The sequence below is a fragment of the Parasteatoda tepidariorum genome, chromosome X2, assembly GCF_043381705.1.
Source record: "Parasteatoda tepidariorum isolate YZ-2023 chromosome X2, CAS_Ptep_4.0, whole genome shotgun sequence".
Classification (NCBI taxonomy): Eukaryota; Metazoa; Arthropoda; class Arachnida; order Araneae; family Theridiidae; genus Parasteatoda; species Parasteatoda tepidariorum.
In genome coordinates, this window is record NC_092215.1 from 2134721 (window position 1) to 2156336 (window position 21616).

The window sequence follows — 21616 nt, forward strand, 5'->3', positions numbered from 1 at the left end:
GGGGGGGGGAAATTGTATGTTTATTCAGAGAAAGTATGTTTTTGTGCCTGATTTCGTAACTCGAAATATCGCCTTCACTAATTCATTAGCTTATTCGAGGTTACTCCCTCGAACCAATTATTGGATCGAAAATCCAATTATTGGATCAAAAGATATTCACGGTGATAATTTTTTTTTTGTCGCAATTCACAAAGATAATTGCATGTAAAAAAACATTATTTTAGTCATTATTTTACTTAATAATTGAAAATATATTTAATCGTTGTTAATCCCGTGATAGCTCAGAGGACAGAGCGTTCGCCTTCCAATGTTGTGAACCGGGTTCGAATCCTAGTGAAGCTGTTTGATACGAATTCCGCATCCGTCTTGCACCAACCATGGTGCTGACCTGAAATATCCTCAGTTATTGACGGATCATGGGTTAGAGTCCCCCTACAGTCGGGCTAACCGTGGGAAGTTTGCGTGGTTTTCCCTTCCATGTTACGCAAGTGTGGATTAGCTTCATCAAAAAGGTCCTCCACGAAGGCAAATATCTCCCAATGCTTGATCCAAGAGTTCCGCTGCTTTCTGGATTCGGTTCAAAATTATAAGGCTACGGAGTTGAACATTAGTGGTCGTAAAACCAAAATTGGGTCGGTTGTTCAGCGATGGTCATAAATTAAAATCGCCGGAAATTTTTTTCCCGTCATTAGAAGGTATGTATTTTTAAATTAAATGAATTTGAAAGCATGTATTTTTAATGAAAATAAATTTGAGCAAAATTCGTCAAATAATCATTAAGAAAGAAATATTTCATAAGTACGATTTTTTTTTTTTTATAACTCTGAAATTATTCAATCCATTTCGTCCAGATTTAGAATTTTGCATTTAAAACTAATAACTTAAATAAAAAAATTTACATACATTATAATTTTAAATGTTTTCAAATATATTATTAGATAAGCAAATAAAAAGAATACTTGACAATTATTAAAACTTATTTTTTACTTAGAACTACGTTTGCATAAATAAATTTTATAATACTGCTTCATTAAAACAAATTTCTATACTTGGCGAAATACGCAATAAGTGAGATTAGCATTAAGGGGCCCAAATGCTTGGCTCATTTTCATATCGTGACCATATTTTACACATTCTCCCAATATGTTTATATTATCAAAAATTTCACATCTGTCGAATAGCACGTACGTTTATTCAGAGAAATGACGTTTTTGTGTCCGAAACTTAATTATGATTCAGTGTCATCAGTACCGAGTCGTATTAAAATAAGAAATAAATAAATTAAAGAAGAATTTTCTTCTAATTAAGTTCTCTCATTAACACGTTAAATCCTAATTGATTCTTAGAATTGAGAATCTGAGAGAGAAATATTACGCAAATACTTTTCTAAAATTATATTTATTTAAATACAGTACGAAAAATGCGGGCCCCTCTGAGTAATTTTTTATCTAATGATCAATCTTAATGGTAGGAGGGAGTGACTTCAAATTTGCTAATTAATTAAAGCAGACGCAAAAAGAGACTTTCTTTGGATAAACATACCTTTTCTTGAACGGATTCCCAAAATATAGGGGGTGGCAGCAATTTGGGAAATGTTCTGTTTATTTGCCATATCTCGAAATCTTTGTAAGCAAATTAAAGAAATTTTGAGCACAATTATGAAATGTTTTTATCCTTAGAAAATTCCGCGCATAAAATAAATTTTAGAAAATATTTATTATTTTGATTAATAAAAGTGGGAAAAGTTTGTATTGTAAGGTATATAATTTTTACATCAATTTAAAGAAATTTTACATGGCAAATTACAAAATTTGTGCGGAATCGGTAGAACAGCTCCTGAGAAATCGGTATTAGAAAATCGCACCAAGAATCGTTTTAAAAAAATAATGATTTCGTATACTTAAAATTTTATTTCTCAGCAATTTCGCGAATTTTAAAAATGCCGTATGTGAAATTTGATTTCTCAGAATCCATTCAATCGATTTTGTTCAAGTTTTATATTTTTCCATGCAAAATTACATTCTTTAAAATGCCGTAAAAAATAATTCGAAATTGTTTCATTATAATCTTTGAATAAACGAGTTTTATAGTTGTATGCAAAAAATGTTTAATTCACTTAAAAAGTTCTCGTGATATTTCGAAATACGTAAAAAGTAAACTTAACATTACGGAGTTCAAACAATGGATCTTTCTCCTCTGAAAAATATTGGGACCATATTTCCCAATATTTTTGGGGTCTGAAATCTAAATCTGTCGAAGAAATGGTAGTTTTATTCAGAGAAAGTACGCTTTTGCATCCAAACTCTTAACTTAAAATATCGTCTGCGCTAATTAATTAACATAGTTAAAATCAGTCATGCATTCCATTAAGATTGAGATCCAATCATTGGATCAAAAGTTATTCAGGGTAGTCCGTTTTCTTTTTGTTCCTTTTTCCCCCAGCACTATGCATATGCGAGATTGGGCACTCAATACAAAGAATGACTTATAAATCATTAATTATGAAGAACAGAAAGCAGAATTTAGAAAAAAAAAGCTAGTTGTAAAACCATTTCATATTGAGCTTGTTTTAGAGAAAAATAAAAGCTTGAATGAGATAGAACATGAATAGTTTTAATATTAGGTTTTTCTCCTTTCTGGAATACAAAAGAATCCTGTGCTAAACCATCTCCTTCAACATCAGAAGGCATCCATACGGTTTTTATAAGAAGACAGAGCAGGCTATTTCAAAAGTAAACCATTTTTGCGCATGAAACGAAATTCTGTTACAAAAATGACTGAAAGAAATATATTCTACTTTAATATTTATATTTCTGATTTATTCATATGAGAATGTTAACAAGGAAGTAAGACAATTAATTATTTAATAATTAATTATATTCATTATTTTAAAAAAATATTTAAAACATATTGTACTTCCTAACACTTTCTTGTTTATAAGAGCTCTTCTATTAAAGGGCTATTTTGCAAGCTGATTTACTTGCTAAAGAATTTGACTGCATTTAAAAAACCGTTTGAACACTTTCAGTTATCGGAAGAGATGATTAAACTCTTTCCGAACTGCTGTTGCGAAACTTGATTATTTTGTAGTGATGTAAAAAGTATTTTAAACATAAAAATGGCGAGGCAATTAAGTCTAGATTGATGTGATATTTTATATTGTTTCTTACCACATTAGATATGCTTTATTTCAAATGCTTTATTTCAAATTAAGAATAACCAGAGTCATATATTTCTTTTTCAATGGCAGGAATTTACAGAACTTTTACTTCCTTCACCTGGGAAGATGCCTGAAGTGTTGCTCACTTAACGTTACCCAATATGCACCTGTGAGCCTAAGTCATGGAAGCGAACAACATTACCCACGCCACACTGCCACTGATACCTGTTCATAGGGTGAGCCACATTCACGCAACAGAGGACAACACATAGAGAGAAACATCCATGCCCAGAGCGGGATTCAAATCCGCACCTGGCCGGCGAGTCATATTATTAATATACCATGAAGAGCACGATGTTATGTCACGTGACACGATATTTCTCAGGGGTAAATTTCAAGAATGAAATAATAAAGTAATTAATATTTGTCTCTTTGGTAAAAAGTTCAGAATTATCAGTTGTTATTTTCCAACAACCTAGCCATCCCGATCACCTGATCTTAATCTGTGTGACTTCTGTGGGCCTATCTGAATGATGTTGTGTGCTCTGATTACTAACTTAACTAAAGTACACATTGACATTAACTTAACTAAAGTACGCATTGCGAGACACATTCAGCGCATGACTGCCCCGGAGACACTTCGATCAGCTGTGGAACATGCTGTTTCTCTATTTCAACTTGTTGCAGAAAACAGTGGACAGCATATTGTACATGTTTTGCACCAGACTCACTAAATTTAATTACCGATTTGTTTTGATGCTTTTTATGTGGTTTTTGACTTCATGATAATTAAAACCCAATTTGATTGATGCATTATATGCGGTTTTTGACCTCAGAACAATTAAAAACTGATTTTATTCATGCTTTTTTAGGTGATTTTCGGCATCTGGACAGTTTAAAACGATTTTTCCCATCCGATGAGTTATGACCTTGTCGTGGTGGATGGACTTTTGTGTAACGAACAGTATCACAAAAATACAGTCATACACACTGAACAGTACAGTTGTTGCATTGATTTACGATTCATTTGCCATTTGCAGTCAAACCCTTTTAAATAAGTGCTATCTGTTGCAATTTCGAACTATTTTTTCTCATGTTATAAGCTTTCCCCTTTCTTCAATAGTATTCCGTTGAAGTATGTCATTCCGATTAGTGGTTCTTTTTTTAAAACGTATATATAAACGTATTATATATATATGTACCGAAGAGCCATTACATTATGACCATCCTGCTAATAACATGTAGGACCACCTTTAGCCCTCAAAACTGCTAGAACCCGCCGTGGCATTGATTCCACAAGGTGCTGATAGGTAGGCGGAGGTATCTGGTACCAAGCGCTCACCAACTGGTCCTGCAATTCCCTCACATTGAGAGGGGGTAGCGTGGCAGATTTAATTTTCTAAACCAANTCCTAATATACCCCATGAAAACATTGTTCCTGGGCGAGAAACCATGAAAACCTGGGCGAGCCCATTGTTATAGATGGAGGGTGGTCATAATGTAATGGCTCTTCGGTGTATATACTGTTTAACGTTTTGGAGAGCACCTTTTTCATATTTTTATTTTATTTTTGAAACTTTAAAAAATATAAAGCAATTGTTGTGCTATCAATTATTTTATTAATTTATTTAATAATTATTTATTTATTATTAATTATTATTTATTTATTAATAATTATTATTTATTTATTATTAATTATTATTTACTTATTATTAATTATTATTTATTTATTATTATTAATTATTATACTATTTAATATTTTGGAGAGAAATTTTATTGTTTTATTATTAGCTAGAATTTATTTTATTTTGGAAAAACTTCAAGCCACTGTTCTGATATCAACAAAATAGTCTGTAAAAGTGCAAAATTATTTTTGAAACAAGAAAACTGATTTATGTTGGTTATTTTTATCTTGTTTATTTTTTACTGTTCTGATTTGAGCGATAATAATTTTTCCATTTTTTTTTCTTTTATTGAAACTTATCGAAGATTTGAAACAATTAATATCCAGAATTTTTTATTCAAATAAGAAAATAAAAGTTACGATAACACTGGATATATTACGTTATTTTACATAAGATTTTAAGATTATACATATTTATTATAAGATGCATATTTATTATCCTCAGAAGCGTTGAAGACACTTAACATCAGTTGGGGGGTTTAATTTTTTAATTACTTAAATGTAATCATTATCAAGCTCTTCATTATCATGAGGACTATGCCATTAAATATTTTATATCCTCAAAATAGAATTCTAATTTGCAAAAAAAGAAAGTATAGAAGCTTTTAGTTTTAAGTTTTCTAATTAAAATATTCCAAAATTTTCTTAATGTGATTGAAATTATTTTGAAAACTATTGGAAAAAAATAACCTAGTCAAAATTTAATTGGATGCAAATTTAACTTTATGTTCTTTGAGTATTCGGCTAATTGAAAATTTGAAAGATACTTGGAGCATTCTTCCTCCCAAATGGCAACCATAACCATTCGTATGACCCATTCTTGGTAACAAATTAAAAGTGCAGTTGGTGAACAGGTTTTCAGTGTCATCAAGTTGAATTGCAAAATGCCAATAACCACTAATCATAATTAGATGGTTAAATATACATTATTGTCTAATTAATCTATGAGAGCTTCTATGAGTAGTAATGGTTCAGCATGCGATGTAGTAATTTGTCTGATTTTTCTTTTGTAAATACATAATCTGCTTTTTCAATTTTATCTTTTTTCAAAGCTAAAGTTACTGAAGCTGAATAAGGAGAAGAGCTTTCGTTAATTATGTTATGTTTTATCAGTTTTTCAAACATATTTATCTTTAGCAAAAATATATCTGAAAAATCAAGTAAAATTTCCTGTAATTGGAAATTTTTTCATCTATCTTGGATTTCCATTATTCCGTAGGCAGACTTTGACAATGTAGCGCGGCAATATCACAATCAGTTTCAGTAATATTTGAAAATTCAAGATCATTTTTAGTTTTGCTATTTAAATTCTTGAGTCAATTTTCTCTTTTATTTTCCCCTTAATTTACTTTGTTTACACTTGTGGCAACTTTATATTTCTTACCTACTCTTATGTCCAAAAAATTACTTTCTTTTACATTTTCTTTAACATTAGTGTTATTTGATTTTGATTTAGCATTCTTTCCTTTCTTTATTTTATTTGAACATCCTTTATCTTTATTTATGACGTTATTTTCTTTATCATTATACTTATTGCAATCTTCAACCGGAATTTTAGGAAAATTATGTAAAGACAGGCCACTTTTATTATCAGAGAATGTGATCAGTTTTCTCCTATTGTACTTTGCCACCAGTTTCACACATTCAATCACCAATTGAAACCTAATACAAACTTCTAAAGCTTAGATGGCGTAAAGTAAATCAGTATTTAAGATAAATGAATCAACTGATTTAGATGCATTTCCTACTTTTATATTTAGTGCAAGTTTGGTAAAGTTGCCAATTACCCTGTACCTGTTCAACATTAATGAAATTTTACTTATCTTTTTATACATTTAATTTTTCAAAAATTTTAGTAAGTATAGTATTTAAAGTTTGACCTGTGTCGTCATTTAAAAAGATTGTATTTATAAGACTTCGGTGGTTGTCACTTTGAAAGCTTTCATTTTTATTTTGAAGGTAGCCGGATATTATCAATTTTGTAGTTGCTGTTTGTTTGTCTGTCTTCTTGATGGGATTGATTCTCAGCATTAAAGAAATTTGGCTTGTTTCTAGTTTAATACAATATTTACATGGCCTAGGAGGTAACTTCTGTGAAGCAAAATGACTTGTTTGATATTTACTTTTATTAAATCTTTCCTCAGGAAATCCAGGTTTATATTGGGCTGTTTGTTAGAATTTTAACTTTATCAGGAAAAAATTTGATTTTGTTGCAGATAATAATAGTAGTTTGATTTACTGAGTATTTTTATAAACGGCAACTTTATCTAACTTTGATATGGAGAATTTCGGTGTCTAAATTTTGATTCTGCCTTTTTAAAAATTTTTTTACGTGTGTGTGTGTGCACATCCATTTGGAATTTCCTTTTTTTGTGTGTTCATCGATTCTATAGGCACTTTGGGTTTTTCAAGAATTAGTAATTAAAAGTTCAGAATTAGCAATTTCAGAATTTAAGGGCATTCAACATATTTAAAAAATCCAATTACGGAATATTAAATTTTTTACAATTCTATTTTATTAATTTGGTTTGGTTTATTAATTAAGTTTTGGTAGTGAATGTTTAAAACAAACAGGTTTGTCAAAACAATTTTCTAGAATTTACGAATTTAAACATTCGCCTGAAGGACCTAATGCAGACATATATTTAAATTACTTGAATTTAGTGGAGTTAAAAATGCTCTTCAGTCTAATTTATTAAAGCATAAATTTATTACTCTTGCTACTACTGAGAGGAATATTATCTGAAACTACGGAGAATATGTAGTAGTTTTCCCCTATTTTCAGAAATAAACTACTTTTTGCATAGGTTAGAAGATAGATATACCATGGATGGTATATCTATCTTCATAGCAAATATTACATAGTTTCATAGCAAATTTTGTTTTACCTATATAAGTAATATAAATTTGAAGTATAGAAAGAAGGAATTTCGAATACACCCATAGTATAATTCATGAAATTTCAGATGCTGATAATTATCAAAATATAAGCAAATTATGGCAAGATTACGTAGTAGGGATACAATCCTGCAAGAAATTGTTTGCATTTTCGACATTTTAAAAACATTTTTTCAGTATTTGAAGCTTCATGATTGACTTTGGACTTATCTGAACTTATTTTCTTTGTACTATTTTATACTCCATCTTTCCCAAATTAATTGCTACATTTAGGTCGAAAATTTTGCCCCAAATTAGTTGCTACATTTCAAATAGGTGGAGTCATAAGTAACTCTAAAAGCAATGCAATAGATAGACACCAGTTAAACTATACTACTAATAAATTCACGATTCAATGACTAAAACATAGTTTTAAGCATATATTTAATTAATTACTGCAGGAGGAGTACTAACAAAATGGGATGCTTCCTCAAGGCTTACGAGCTCTGGATTTTTTAAACTAATTTGGTACTGATTCAAGAAGAAGAGGAAGGAATTCTTGGTAAGTAAATGCTGTTGTTTGATAGCATTGCGCATTGAAATTTCTGAAAAATATTCAAACAAAATCAGAAAATCATATCAATAATAAGTGCAAAAGTATGCAAATGTAGCAACGAATTAGAGACAGAAGAAGTATTACATATGTAAGTAAAACAGCCATTTTCCATTGCTTCCTTAGCACGTCCCACAAAACTTTATGAATATGTCTGATTAGTTAGTTAAGCATGTTGCCTAATCATTAAATTTAGTGGAAAACGGTTTTTTGAGTCCATTTGAATGCAATTTTTCACAATAATAATTTAAAATTATAAAATTAAGGTAATTTAGATAAATAAAAATACCAACTCGAAGACTAATGAAGATTAACTTCAGAAAGGTAGTGCGCATCTAGCGGTGTGCGATAACATTTCCAGCTGTGTTCATAATCACTCTGTATACATAAACCCGATAATCAAAATTTTTAAATGTTAAAAACACTAACCAATTTTTGCTTCTTTAAATATTGTTACACTACCATAGTGTTATTGAATGGAAACTAAAACTTTATAATTTATAACTTCGCCTAACTTTTAGGAGAGGCAATTTGCAATGAAAGAATTTTATTATTTTAGAATGATCTTTAATAGCATATTTGTGCAGTTGCAATTTATTTTTATAAAAGTGCATTTTATTTTTTAAGGGAGCCTTTGCCAAATTTATTTTCTTCTTCTTCTCATTATTATTATTATCAGTTTCTTACAACCCGTAACTCTTTCAAAGCTGCCTACACTAAATTTAGGTTGTTAATGACACAAAATCAACAATGACAGATTGATAATTTTGAAAACGCTTGATTTTTCTTTTTTATAATGTTGAAAAACTTATGTAAGGAAATTTTAGGCTTATAGGCAATATGGGTTCTTGCTGCTATTTATTTATTTATAATTTTTTCTTTTTTTTTTGCAGCGTCCCCATTTTCAAACAATTTAATTAGTATATTTTTTACAAAACGGCTTAAAAGGTATAATATTTTTTTTTTCATATTTTCATTTACTTCATGTTTTTATTAAAAAAAGAAATGACTGTGTTTATTATAAAAAATGAGAATAGAAGTATTTGGTAAAATTTAGAGATTTGAATTTTTTTTTCTCTTCATTATAATTTTTTTTTATTTATTTATTTATTTATTTTTTTTTTTGTTTTGCTTTTTTAAAAAAAGTGATTAGATTTATTTTGTTACCTCCACTAATAATGACCAAGGGTCCAAATTTTCGAAGACTAATAGAAAGCTAAAATGAAATTGTTAATGAAATGTTATTCATATATTCATATTATATGTAATTTATACATTCACAAAAAAATTGTAACTGTAAATTTATGAGTTTCCCTTGCATTTACTTTCGCAAAGATTTAATTTTTTTCTCTGTACAATTTTTTTTATCTATCTCTTCAATTAAAAAATTTGTGCTTTAAAGACAGCTTAAATTAACAATTATATTTTCAAGCATTAGAATATAATGCCTAATACCATTGTTTTTTTTTTTTAATATAAATTAAAATTTTAGAGTTTTGAGGGTATTAGAAGATTACAGCGAACTATTATTAGAATCACAACAGTTTTTTTCTTTTGTTTTTTTCATTTCAGATTTTAATAGCTATGAAATAAGTGTCCCCAACGAAACTTTAATAAAAAAAACTTTTTAGTGATAGAAAATAACTACACTAATATGTTTTTAGAGCAGCATGTCGCGAACAACTAAGTAGAATATAAAAATGCTGAATTTGACAATCACCTTCATTCCCTGCACAAAAAGGGAATTTCAAAACTCCTCCGATAATCTGACAAATATTTGAAAGTTGTAAATTTAAATATCTTGTGCGTTGAGAAAAATAACACATATATATTAAAGTAAATCGTATCAGCATTTGGACGCATTTTAAAATATTGCCAACTTCCCAAAAGCAGCAATAAAAATATAATTTTCCGTACATCTGAATGGTCTATTAGTTGATTAGTTTTATAACAAAAATTATTACATGTTTTGCATTGCTCTGCTCATATATTTAAAAAAAAAGAGAGAGATGTAAGTAAATGGAATCAAAATCTTCAAGCCAAAATAGTACAGATATAACAGGACTTGTAAATGGTATCTTCTTTGATGCCAGAACATTCTAAGTTATAGTTAAATTTGAAAACTCTGAATAAACTCATTTAAATCTTATTTTTTTAAAAAAATGAAAAATGAGCTTTAAGCGCCATCTGGTGTCCTACATCGGTACTGAATATTGCTCAGGTATATTTATAGTGCAAAAAACGATTGTTAAAGGACATCTGTTCACTTGAAACATCTAGTATAAGCTTAATATACTTTATTCAATAGTTATCAAGAAGAATTTTCAACTAACCAACTCTTTTAAACCACGTGCTTGTCACAGTAGTAATCAGCATTAAATCATTTCTGAGGGAGGTTCTATATTATAAAGAAGGAGGCGCTTAAGTTTAACTCTGAATTTCCGAGAGGTACTTTTGTGAATCTAAGCTATTCCAGAAGCTATCGCAAGATATTGTCAATCTTTTGCATGGCCTATAAGTTTCTATGAGTTAAAGATAGTTTAAGGAGTTATAAGTTCAAACATTTTTAAAGTTAGAGCTAAATATATCATTATAATAGAGGTGGTCCCTCTAATATAATAGGGGTGGCTACTCAGGGCTTTAAATCTCGTTTTAAACCAATATTTTCACATTTAAAGTCATAATCCAGAGTAAAAAACAATAACGTATGATTGAAATGAGCATATACTAGACCAATCAAGCGTTTCAAAGCTTAAATTTACAGTTCTCAGTAACTACCATTCAAGGTAAATAAAGGCGGGTAACAAACCCCACCTTTGAATCCCACCCATTTTGAGGATGCAAATTGTCATTTCTTTTTACAAAATTCTATTTGTTTATGGCATCGTTTTAAAAGTTTCTATGGATAAAAGATAAATTTTCTAAGTTATTAAAAAGGGAAAAGACTATAAAACAGAGAACAACGAAGTAAAAAAAGCTTAGAAAGATCTTTGAATATGAACTCACCTTGAAATTGGAAAAATGAAGAGATTTCCTTGATTTTCGTAATCTTCGTTTTTCAATTTCATAAAATCTGAAAACAAAAATAGATATGTCAGATTTTAAATACAGAGCTTAAAAATTTATAAGTAAAAATTTAACTTCAATATGTATTGATATATTCCCCTTTTTACCATGCAATATTAATCTATATAACTATTTAACAATACATCAATACTACAAACGTAACACGTTGTGAGCATGGAACACTTTATGATTGATTATCATTTACACCATAAATACTCATTAAAACTATATTTTTATAAAAGAAGATGATTATTATTTAAGTTAAACTAGTTTTATAGTTCAAAGAAAACAACTTTGTTGACCGCTTACAAGATTTCCCGTGTTTCCGTTGCTATCATAAACTATTTCAAATCTAAGACTTATATAAAAAGTTTCTACCATTATAATTAACTGAATTCAGATTTAATAATTATATTTGTCGCGATGCAATTTAAAAAATAAATTCGTGTAAAATCTGAAATTTTCATTCCTCAAAGATCCTCTACGTGGTAGTACAGCGAGCGCTGATCAAATGAAAATGTCTTTTTGAAAATGTAAAATGTTAATATTTANGAAAAGAAGCAGTTTTATATATTTGCCAGAATTATAAAAGAAATCTTGATAGTTACAGATATTTCATTTTTTCGAAAAAAACGCTGGAATGAAATGTTTTACGTACCAGGTTTTTCTCCTTTCCGTCTTGCTATATAAGGGCTTTCACCCATGGTGGTAGTGCAGCGAGCGCTGATCAAGTGAAAATCTCTTTTTGACAATGTAAAATGTTTATATTTATTTTCAAAAATAATTCAAGAGTTCAAAAAGTGGTTGCAAAACTACTCCTTTTTTTCTCTCTGATCATTACAGTCCCAGATTTGCTTAACATCCTACTTGCCAATTTTTCGAAGGCATTTAAAGTTACAGCAAATATTAGGCTTCAAAATTTTATCTTTGATTTAATAAAATTTATTTACAAGCGATTTAAATAAAATTAGAAGTAGCTAGGATTAGCACGTACATAACCGTTTATAACACTCACAAAATTTGGAACTTCTTTTAAAGGAAAGGGAATGGTAAGTCAATTATTTCATCGTTAGTATTTCTATTGGATGAGCAAGACATTCGCAAAATATTTTGATAATATTGAAATATACATTTATTTCTAACATCAGAAATCTATTATATTTATTTTTTATGGAATTGGGTAATTAAATGAATTATGAAATTTGAAATTATTCTCTTAATTTAATGACAAATATGTACAAATGTTCTTTCCTTTAGGTAATGTGTTAAAAATTATGAAGTTGTATCAGATTTATTATGGAACGGCTGCAATATATTTTCACTGAAGAATTATTCAAAATCAAAACTTTAAGGAAAGTAATACTAAAACTTATTCATCTTAGTTTTCTTAGTCTTACAACAATAAGTTTATTGAGGACCCTGAGAATTCTGTTATAAATAAGTAAATATATTTTTTTCTCATTAAGCTTTGGTTAAAACTAATTTATAGTAACCCGCATTGGTTGAATGACTTCTGAGGTGACTTTAAAGAATAAAAAAAGATCTCAATCAAAATTCTGTTATCCTAATTTCTTGAATCCTAACAAGTGCCCTAAGTTTGAAAGCATTCTTGAAAAGATAGAAAGCAAAACTGACAGTAGAAGATCATTTGATAACCAAAAAAAATTCAAATCTAATTTCTCAAGACCTGGTTTGAGTTAAGTTTAATATCACTAACATCTTAACCCGCCGGCAATGCTTCTACAACAGGCTATAAATGCAAGCAATAACCTATGTGTATCTCTTTCTTTCCAAAATCAAATAAGCATTAACTCCTCATTTAAATCAATCAAGGACTGTCGAATATTAATTATTAACAATAGACACTTCTGTTCTTTTCTTAATAGCCCTCTCAATAGCCCTGTGAAATGTAAATAATACCTTTACCAAATTCTCAGAATTTCTTGATTTCATCGCAAAATAGAATCCAGAAATTATAGCAGTTACAGAGACAGACATCAAACCTAGCAATAAACTTAAAATCCCTAATTTTATAAGTGTGATCCCTAATTTTATAAGTGCATTTATAAGTGTGATCGAATCATCCGAACTGCAGGCGGTAGTTCCATTTTTATCCACAGAAAATACAAGTCATCTGTTTTTGACATGAACAGTAAAGATAATCGGAATGGAATTTCTATTATTATTTAAATTAAGTACAGAAACATCAAGATCTCTTCTATTTACAATCCATCACATAATAACCGTAACGAAAATTATTTCAAATGCCTTTTCTCTTCTAACGTTGACGCCATTGCGTTTGCAGATTTTACTCACTAAGAATACTATTTGGAACTGCAGAAAGAATAAAAAATAAAAACTCGGAAATCGACTTCACAAAACAAAAGAAAAATAATGACTTACTTTTACGTACCCAGCCAACATATACTCATTTTTCCAGCCGATATCCCTTGATATTATCATTACAAATCTATCAAGATAATATGTCAAGATAATATGAACATTTATCAAGATAATATGTCCATCAATGAAGACATCAATTCTAATACAGAAAACCTTCAAATGCCATTTCTACTGCAGAAGTTGACTCAACTGAACTCTTTCCTATCAATGTGAATAACTGTAAACTTCCTAATCACATCAAAGAACTTATCAAACTTACAAACACCAAAAGATACCAACATACCTTCAATCTTGACCCCAAAAGACCTCGACACACAATCAACACACATCGTAAGGATCTCTGAAATGGAAAACTCAATAACTTAAATATTAAAGATAAATTCATATGGAGAATGACCAGAGCCCTCAAAAGATCTTTTTTCAGCAACCTTCCTGTCGACGGGCTTTATGCCAAAACAAATACACCGCGCAGAACCAAGTCGAAGTTTTCGCCAACACTACAGAAGAGAAATTTAATATTAATAGAGACATCTCCTGCCCGATACTGACAACTTTGTTAGTGATACATATGAAAGGATCACTAATACCTATCCCAGTATTCCAATTACTATTGGACTAACGACCGATGAAGACTAACGTTATTCACATGCTTAACAATAGGAAGACGCCTGGCTATGATGATGCCACAAATTCGATAGTTAAAAATATGCTTCAAAACTTAAATTGGCCAGATCACAAACATCTTCAACGCTTGCATTAAAAATGAATGCTTTCCCAACGAGAGGAAGAAATCGGATATTATTCTTTTTTCTAAGCCTGAGAAAGATGCTTCGTCTCTTGAAAACTACCATCCCATAGGTCCCTTTCAATGCTCTCAAAAATCTTCGATGATGATTAGATAATTATCCGCAAAATATATCAAAGCAACACGGATTTCGTATGAATCTCTCAACTAAAATGCAACTTGTAAACATACTGGAATATATCAGCAATACCAAATTCAAATATGAAACTGTCCCCATACTCGTGCTAAACGCCACCAAGGCATTCGATCGAGTGTGGCCTAAAGAAATAATCGTCAAACTGCAATTCGTGGGCATCCCCGACGATCTCCTTTTAATCCTAAATTCCTTTCTCATCAATCGTCAATTCAGAATCAAGATTATTAATACCTACGCATATAAAAGTCGGCGTACTACAAGGAAGTATACTTGATCCTCTACTTCACATTCTATTTACTGCTGATTTCTCCATTAATGATAAAAACCTAAATGAGTATACTGCCATATATGCTGATGACCACGTAGTTATCACTAGATCAATTAGTCACAATCAAATAATATATGAAATGCAGAAGAAAATTACGACATTGAAACATGGTGCTCTAAGTGGAAGACCAAACTACATCCCGACGAATGCCAACTCTTAGTGTTTAAAGTTAGAAGAAATGACCCCAAATATCAGAAATCAATACCAATAACTTCATTATACTAAGCTGTAAACACTAAGTCATCTAAAAAATACCAAATACTTAGGCATTGCAATTATTTCTAACTTACCATGGAGCACCCATATCAACAATAATATTAAAAAAGCCGATGGTTGCCTACTGGACCCTAAACTCAATGTTCAACACCCAATCCTAAAATGATCTTAGATGCAATAGAGCTATATATCTTATCATATATGCGCAATACGCCCTTTATTAAGTAATGTCCAGCAATTACCATTTTACCAGTGTATCTTCAAAATAAACTCTCCTCCTTCGAAGAAAAACCTTTCAGACATCGTGTTGGTGCACATAAGTGTATTAGCTAGAATAATAGCATTAGATCCGACTTGAAAGTTGAAGATATTTTATGGAAAAACTTAGTACTAAATTTTCAGACAAAGCTAGAGAATGAAAACGACAACTGCTTGATATGGAATAAAGCTTTCAGAGTTTTTGGTAATACAGTGAACCACGCTTAAAAGAATATCATCGGTTCCAGCCAAAGCTGTGCTATTAAACGGGTTATTCGACTGAAAATGGAGTGCAATATTCAATCTTAAATTCTAAATATTTGCGAAATTTTACTTTTTAATGGTATTTAATGCATAATGTACCGTTTTGATTAAATAAACTCAGTTTATGATGAATAAACAATTCAATAATTTCAATTCATCAGTTTATGATCATAAAATATAAATGTCATTTAAAGTTACATGAAACTAAATCAATGTTAGTGAAAAGTATAATATAGATACTAAAATATTATTTGATCCCTTCCAAAAAAACTGTAATTGAAGACGATTTTTAGACCCGTTTAATTCGTCAATTTATGAAAATTAGATTTTCCCCTTTCTGTTTATACTAATACTTTCAAAACTTGCTTATTCCTTTCAAATGTATTCAGAATTTTTTTTATTTATTCATTCATTAATTTTTTCGAATCTTCGAAACTCGAGAAATTCAAAATTAATGTGCTAATCTAGTTTGTTTTTTTCTTCGATTAATTGCGCTCAACTTGAAACCAACTCAGATTTATTCACTGGATAAAGCAATGATTATTCTACTTAAGAGAGAGACACACTGTACACTAGTGTGTCAGATTTTGGAAACTTTTTCTTAAAAAAGCTAATAACGCATCAGGAGGGTACCACAAGGCTTGACTACAAAACAAATCCCACTGCACCTTTTTTTTACATTCTAAGTGATGCGTGACTGAAGTAAGTCAAAGAAGGGAGAAAAAAAACCTTTCGTTTATTTAAATCTATAATCGGCAGCAAGATTTGATTAATTTTTAAACTTTACCACCTGTTTAGACCAACTAAGGAACAGGTAGTCCCTGTTAAAGGAACCAGCTATTGTATCCTTTCCTTAACTGAAAAACTGAAATTCCATTTCAGCTGGTGAAACATTTCTCAAAAATATAAATATATTTTTTAATTTCAGTACCTCCTCTTTATGCAATTAGGCGGGGACAAGAAACAGCAAAAATCAGTTTAACCTTTTCGAGTCGGACGAGTCATATATGCATTCTCATGGTGCCGATAATCAAGGCAAAAAAGATAAAACTGGTAGCCAAACTATTTTTAAAACAGTTTATTACTGGGCAGGGGTAATGATAGTTTGCTTTATTGAATTCACCACTATTTAGTTTGAATTAAAAATTGTATAGTTACATTTTTATCACGCATGGATAGGATGTGTTAGATTGAAAGTGAAAGCAAAAATAGATCTGTCAAATTAGACTTGCCCAAACTTAAGTTACCGCTTTTAGTTTTTTACCATCCTGATTCCTTACGAATACATTTATGACTCTCCCGTCTCGAAAGGGTTAAATGAGGAAGTTTAACATTAGTTTCATATGAAATGATTTGGTTACATCAAATTTTATTCGTATAAGTGGATTATTCGATAATCAATTAACTGGGGACGACTGTATGTCAAAATATTAAAAGCGCCTCCACGAAGGAGCTTGCTTGCTTGCTTTATTTAGAAAAACTGGGCACCTGGGCAGCGCGAAGAAGCTTGAAAAGAGTGGCGTTGCATATGAACTTTTAAATCATTTTTATGTAGTGGTGTGAAAAATAAATTTAAATGAATAAAAAAGAAATGCATTAAAACATAAACATAGCTACCACTAGAATAAATTTTTGCAAAAAGCGTAGAAATTTGGCTGCCCTGTAATACGAAATACTGTTACTGTTTTTTTTTCCTGAGGTAAATCTGCCGCTGGCATTTTTTTAACCTTTTTATTTAAATTTTCCCAAATTTACATCAATTAATTTCAAATTATTTCGTTTATACATGCACAGTTTTCACCTCTGCAGCTTATTGGTGTTTCGATATCAGAGCATTCTTTTGGGTCGCTGCCGAAAGATCACTTAATTTATAACTATAGAACAATGACCAACCCAGAAATGAGTGGCAGTTCTGAAAGTGAGAAGGAAAAAGCGAAAATACTGGTAGTAGAACTATTTCAATTATAGATAATTTTCGGGAGGAATAAATCTTTTCTTAGCAAAAAATAATTCACTGCTGCTTTTTTCTCGGGAAAGAAGCAATTCCATATTTAAATTTTTACCGTTAAAAAAATTTGGTAGTTATGGATACTCTATTATTCCCGAGAAAAAAGCTAAAAATGAAATTTATTTGCTACCAGTTTTTACTCATTTCCGTCCTGCTATATCTGGACTTTCAGCCCTGACGAGTGGTAATCACCAAGACACCATCACATTAACACATTGCACCATCAACAGTCACCACTTTAAAATTAAGAAATTTTATACCTTAATAATTGGTATCCAGATTATTTTAAGAATTTTAAAATTGTCTAATAATTACTATATTGTGTACTTAAAGTGCTATAGTGCTGGTATTAGATCAAATAGCGTTTAAAATTACTTGGAGTGCAAAGGGTTAATAGAGATACGGACTTAATTTTCTTTTGGCTTAATTGATTTCACTCTATATTAACTTATATTGTTAATTATTTTTTCCCTTTGACTTCCACCCCTTTGTCTTAATTGATATTACTAAATTCATATTGTGATGATATTTCACAATTCATTTTCTCAAGTCTATTTAACACGTTCAAGCCGGGGTGACCCACCGGTGGGTCACTATAGATTGTCTCATCGGGCGGCGCACCGGAGTAAACACTGGTAACAAATAAATTTCATTTTTTAGTTTTTTTCCGGGAATAATAAAAATCCATAACTACCAATTGTTTTTAACGGATGCAATTTTTATATTGAATTGCTTCTTCGCCGTGATAAATTTCCTTACAGTGAATTGTTANTAGAAACTTAAATTTTAACCCGAATATTATCTAATATTGAAATAGTTCTTCTACCAGTATTTTCTCTTTTCCGTCCCGCTTTCAGGCGCAACACCCAGCGAGAACGTGTTAAACAATTGATTTAATGCTGTTTACTTAAAAATATTGCAGATATTTTTTTAATTCTTTATTTATTACTCTTATCTAGTTTACTTTAGGGTGTAATCTAATTAATACCTAAATTTCATGATTTTACTTAAATTTCTTTTTATCAACTTCCAACCCAAATATTGCTTAATATGTGTCTCTAACTAAAGACGAATCACATGATGCCGATTCGCGGCATTGCACTGAAATAGCTTTCTGTTTCCAACGACTAGGCATTAATGGGTTAAACATCAAACAATTATAAAGAAAATATTAAACTGGTCGTTCACATGTTTTTAAACTAAATGAATGCTTTTAGGTTAATTACTACTTAAATAATAGGTAACACAAATGGCACAGTGGTAAGCCAAGTTTTGCAAGCATCGAAAAAAATGAAAAAAATAGTTATTATATTAAAAAGAAAAACTGTGTTTGATTATGTTTGTAGTATTAATTCAAAATATACTAAAAGTATTAGTGCAAAATGTTTTCAAAATTCTAAGTTAATGTATCCAAAATATGGTCATTTTAATTTGTAATTCTAGTTAGATTGTTAATACTGAGAAAGTTTTAGCTCCTTTTTTAAAAAACTAATACCACTTTTTAGTTTTTTCGGGAGCATATAAGCATAGTTAACCCATTTCTGGCTAGCGTTCCTTTGTAATTTCCGTTTCATTAATGGAATTTACTTTGTAGAAAAACAATAGATGTGGCTACCGTAATATGTTTATAACATCAATACTCGATTTTGAGCAGTGGTGGAAAAGGGGCGTTTGTCTTCCAATGAGGGGAACCGGATTCCAATTCCAGCGATGGCAGGTCATACGAATTCCGCACCAGACGACCACTGCGCAGACGTAAAATATCCTCAGTTAGACGGATCATGGGTTAGAATCCCCTTGCCACAAGGCTGACCCAGTAAGGTTTTTGTGGTTTTCCTATCCTTATAGCTCAAGTGTGGGTAAGTTAAATCAAGAAGTCCTCCACGACGGCAAATTTCCCCCAATACTTTATCCAGGCTACAAACTTGTAGAGAAGTTAGGGCACATCATCAGCACTAAAACTGTATACGAACGCATGTCCAGAATTGTCGGCGTACGTGGTTCGGGGCACTTACTAAGAATACGGAGAAACAATTCATAATAGGGAAGCACCTTTAGTGGCATTTGACGACATTTCCCGCATGGGTTCCCATGCAATTTTAATTTTGAAGTGCCCTAACAACTCCCCCAGACGTTTGTAGCAACATTTATGCGACCCTCTGTAATATATAACGTTTTTAAACTTGTACATTACGATAAGCAAAAAATATAGCCACAGTGCTGACGTGAACTATTCTCAGTGGTAGACGGATCATGGGATAGAGTCGCTTTGCCGTTAGGCTAACCGTGGGAGGTTTTCGTGGTCTTCCTCTCCATATAACGCAATTGCTGATTAGTTCCATCAAAAAGTCCTCCATGGAGGCAAAAGTTCTCCCAATACTTAATAAAGGAATTCCCTTGCGTTCTGGATTGGGTTCAAAATTACAAGGCTACGGAGTTGAACATTAGTAGTTGTAATCCCAAAAAATTGGGTCGGCTGTTCCCCGACTGTCATAAAATAAAATAACATACTTGATATTGGTTCAGAAATTTAAGCAAAATATCTTTTTAATCCTTTCGTTACAGCCAGGTTTGAAAGCGAGACTGAAACGAGGAATGGCTGGTAGTAAAACCATTTCGGTTATAACTAGTTTCCGGGAGGAGTTAACTAATTCTTTTTAAAACTATTCATCAATATCTGCATTATCCTTGGTTGTTGTTGTTCATTTACGTCGCACTAGAGCTGCACAATGGGCTATTGGCGACGGTCTGGGAAGCATCCCTGAGGATGATCCGAAGACATGCCATCACAATTTAGATCCGCTGCAGAGGGGATGGCACACCCGCTTCGTTAGCCCGACGACCAGCACGCGCAGTCGAGCACTTTACGGTAGAACAGTTTAACGAGGACCAATACCTCACACCTTCGGTCCCTACGCAGGCTGATCCAAGTGGTCACCCACCCGCACACTGATCGTAGCTAGTGATGCTTAACTTCGGTGATCTGCTGGGAACCGTGTTTTAACGATCAGTCCACTGCGGGGCACATTTTCCTTGGAAAATTAAGCAGTTTCATTTATTGACTAAAATTATAAAAGAAATCTTGATAGTTACAGATATTTTATTTTTCTCGAAAAAATGCTAAAATGAAATGTCTTTCGTACCAGTTTTTGCACTTTTCCGTCCTGCTATATAAGGGCTTTCAGCCATGGTTACAGCATACCTGCCATCTCTTCCGGATTTTCCGGAAGATTTTGTTTTCATATTTAAAGTGGTAATAAATACATACTATTTTTTTCTTTTATGAACTTACTTTTTAAATGATTTTGATCCCCACTATTCTTTCAAAAATTAAGCACATATATTAATATGCGTTACTATCATGGTTGTCAACTTAAGTTTGCTCATATGCAACGCATTTGTTTGCTTAAAAATTGAAGTTTTAATTCCATTTTAATACCACTGGGAAAAATGATAATGGAAGGGATTAAAAGATGGCAGGTATGTTACAGCAGTCAGCTCCGCTGAAGTCAAGCCTTCGAACGGTGCACCACGCCGTGAACTGAGCTGTTGTCTGTAAGCGGACGTGCTGGTCTTGTATATTTGGAGAGGGTTTAGCTTGATTGTTATTCATTTGCGTCGCACTAGAGCTGCGCAATGGGCTATTGGAGACGGTCTGGGAAACATCCCTGAGGATGATTCGAAGACATGCCATCACAATTTTGATCCTCTGCGGAGGGGGTGCCATCCCCTCTGCAGAGGATCAAAATTGTGATGGCATGTCTTCGGATCATCCTCAGGGATGTTTCCCAGACCGTC

The 21616-nt window shown here is 31.3% G+C and overlaps 1 long non-coding RNA gene across 4 annotated transcripts in view; it reads right to left on the reverse strand.

Moving 5' to 3' along the window:
- The window catches only part of LOC107447505 (uncharacterized), a 278517-nt gene that overhangs the window by 3071 nt on the left and 253830 nt on the right, over positions 1–21616 (reverse strand). For all 4 annotated transcript variants that reach the window (XR_011638361.1, XR_001584538.3, XR_001584537.3 and 1 more), the window contains one exon: positions 11341–11407. This is a non-coding gene — a long non-coding RNA (uncharacterized lncRNA). The remainder of the gene's footprint in view (positions 1–11340; positions 11408–21616) is intronic.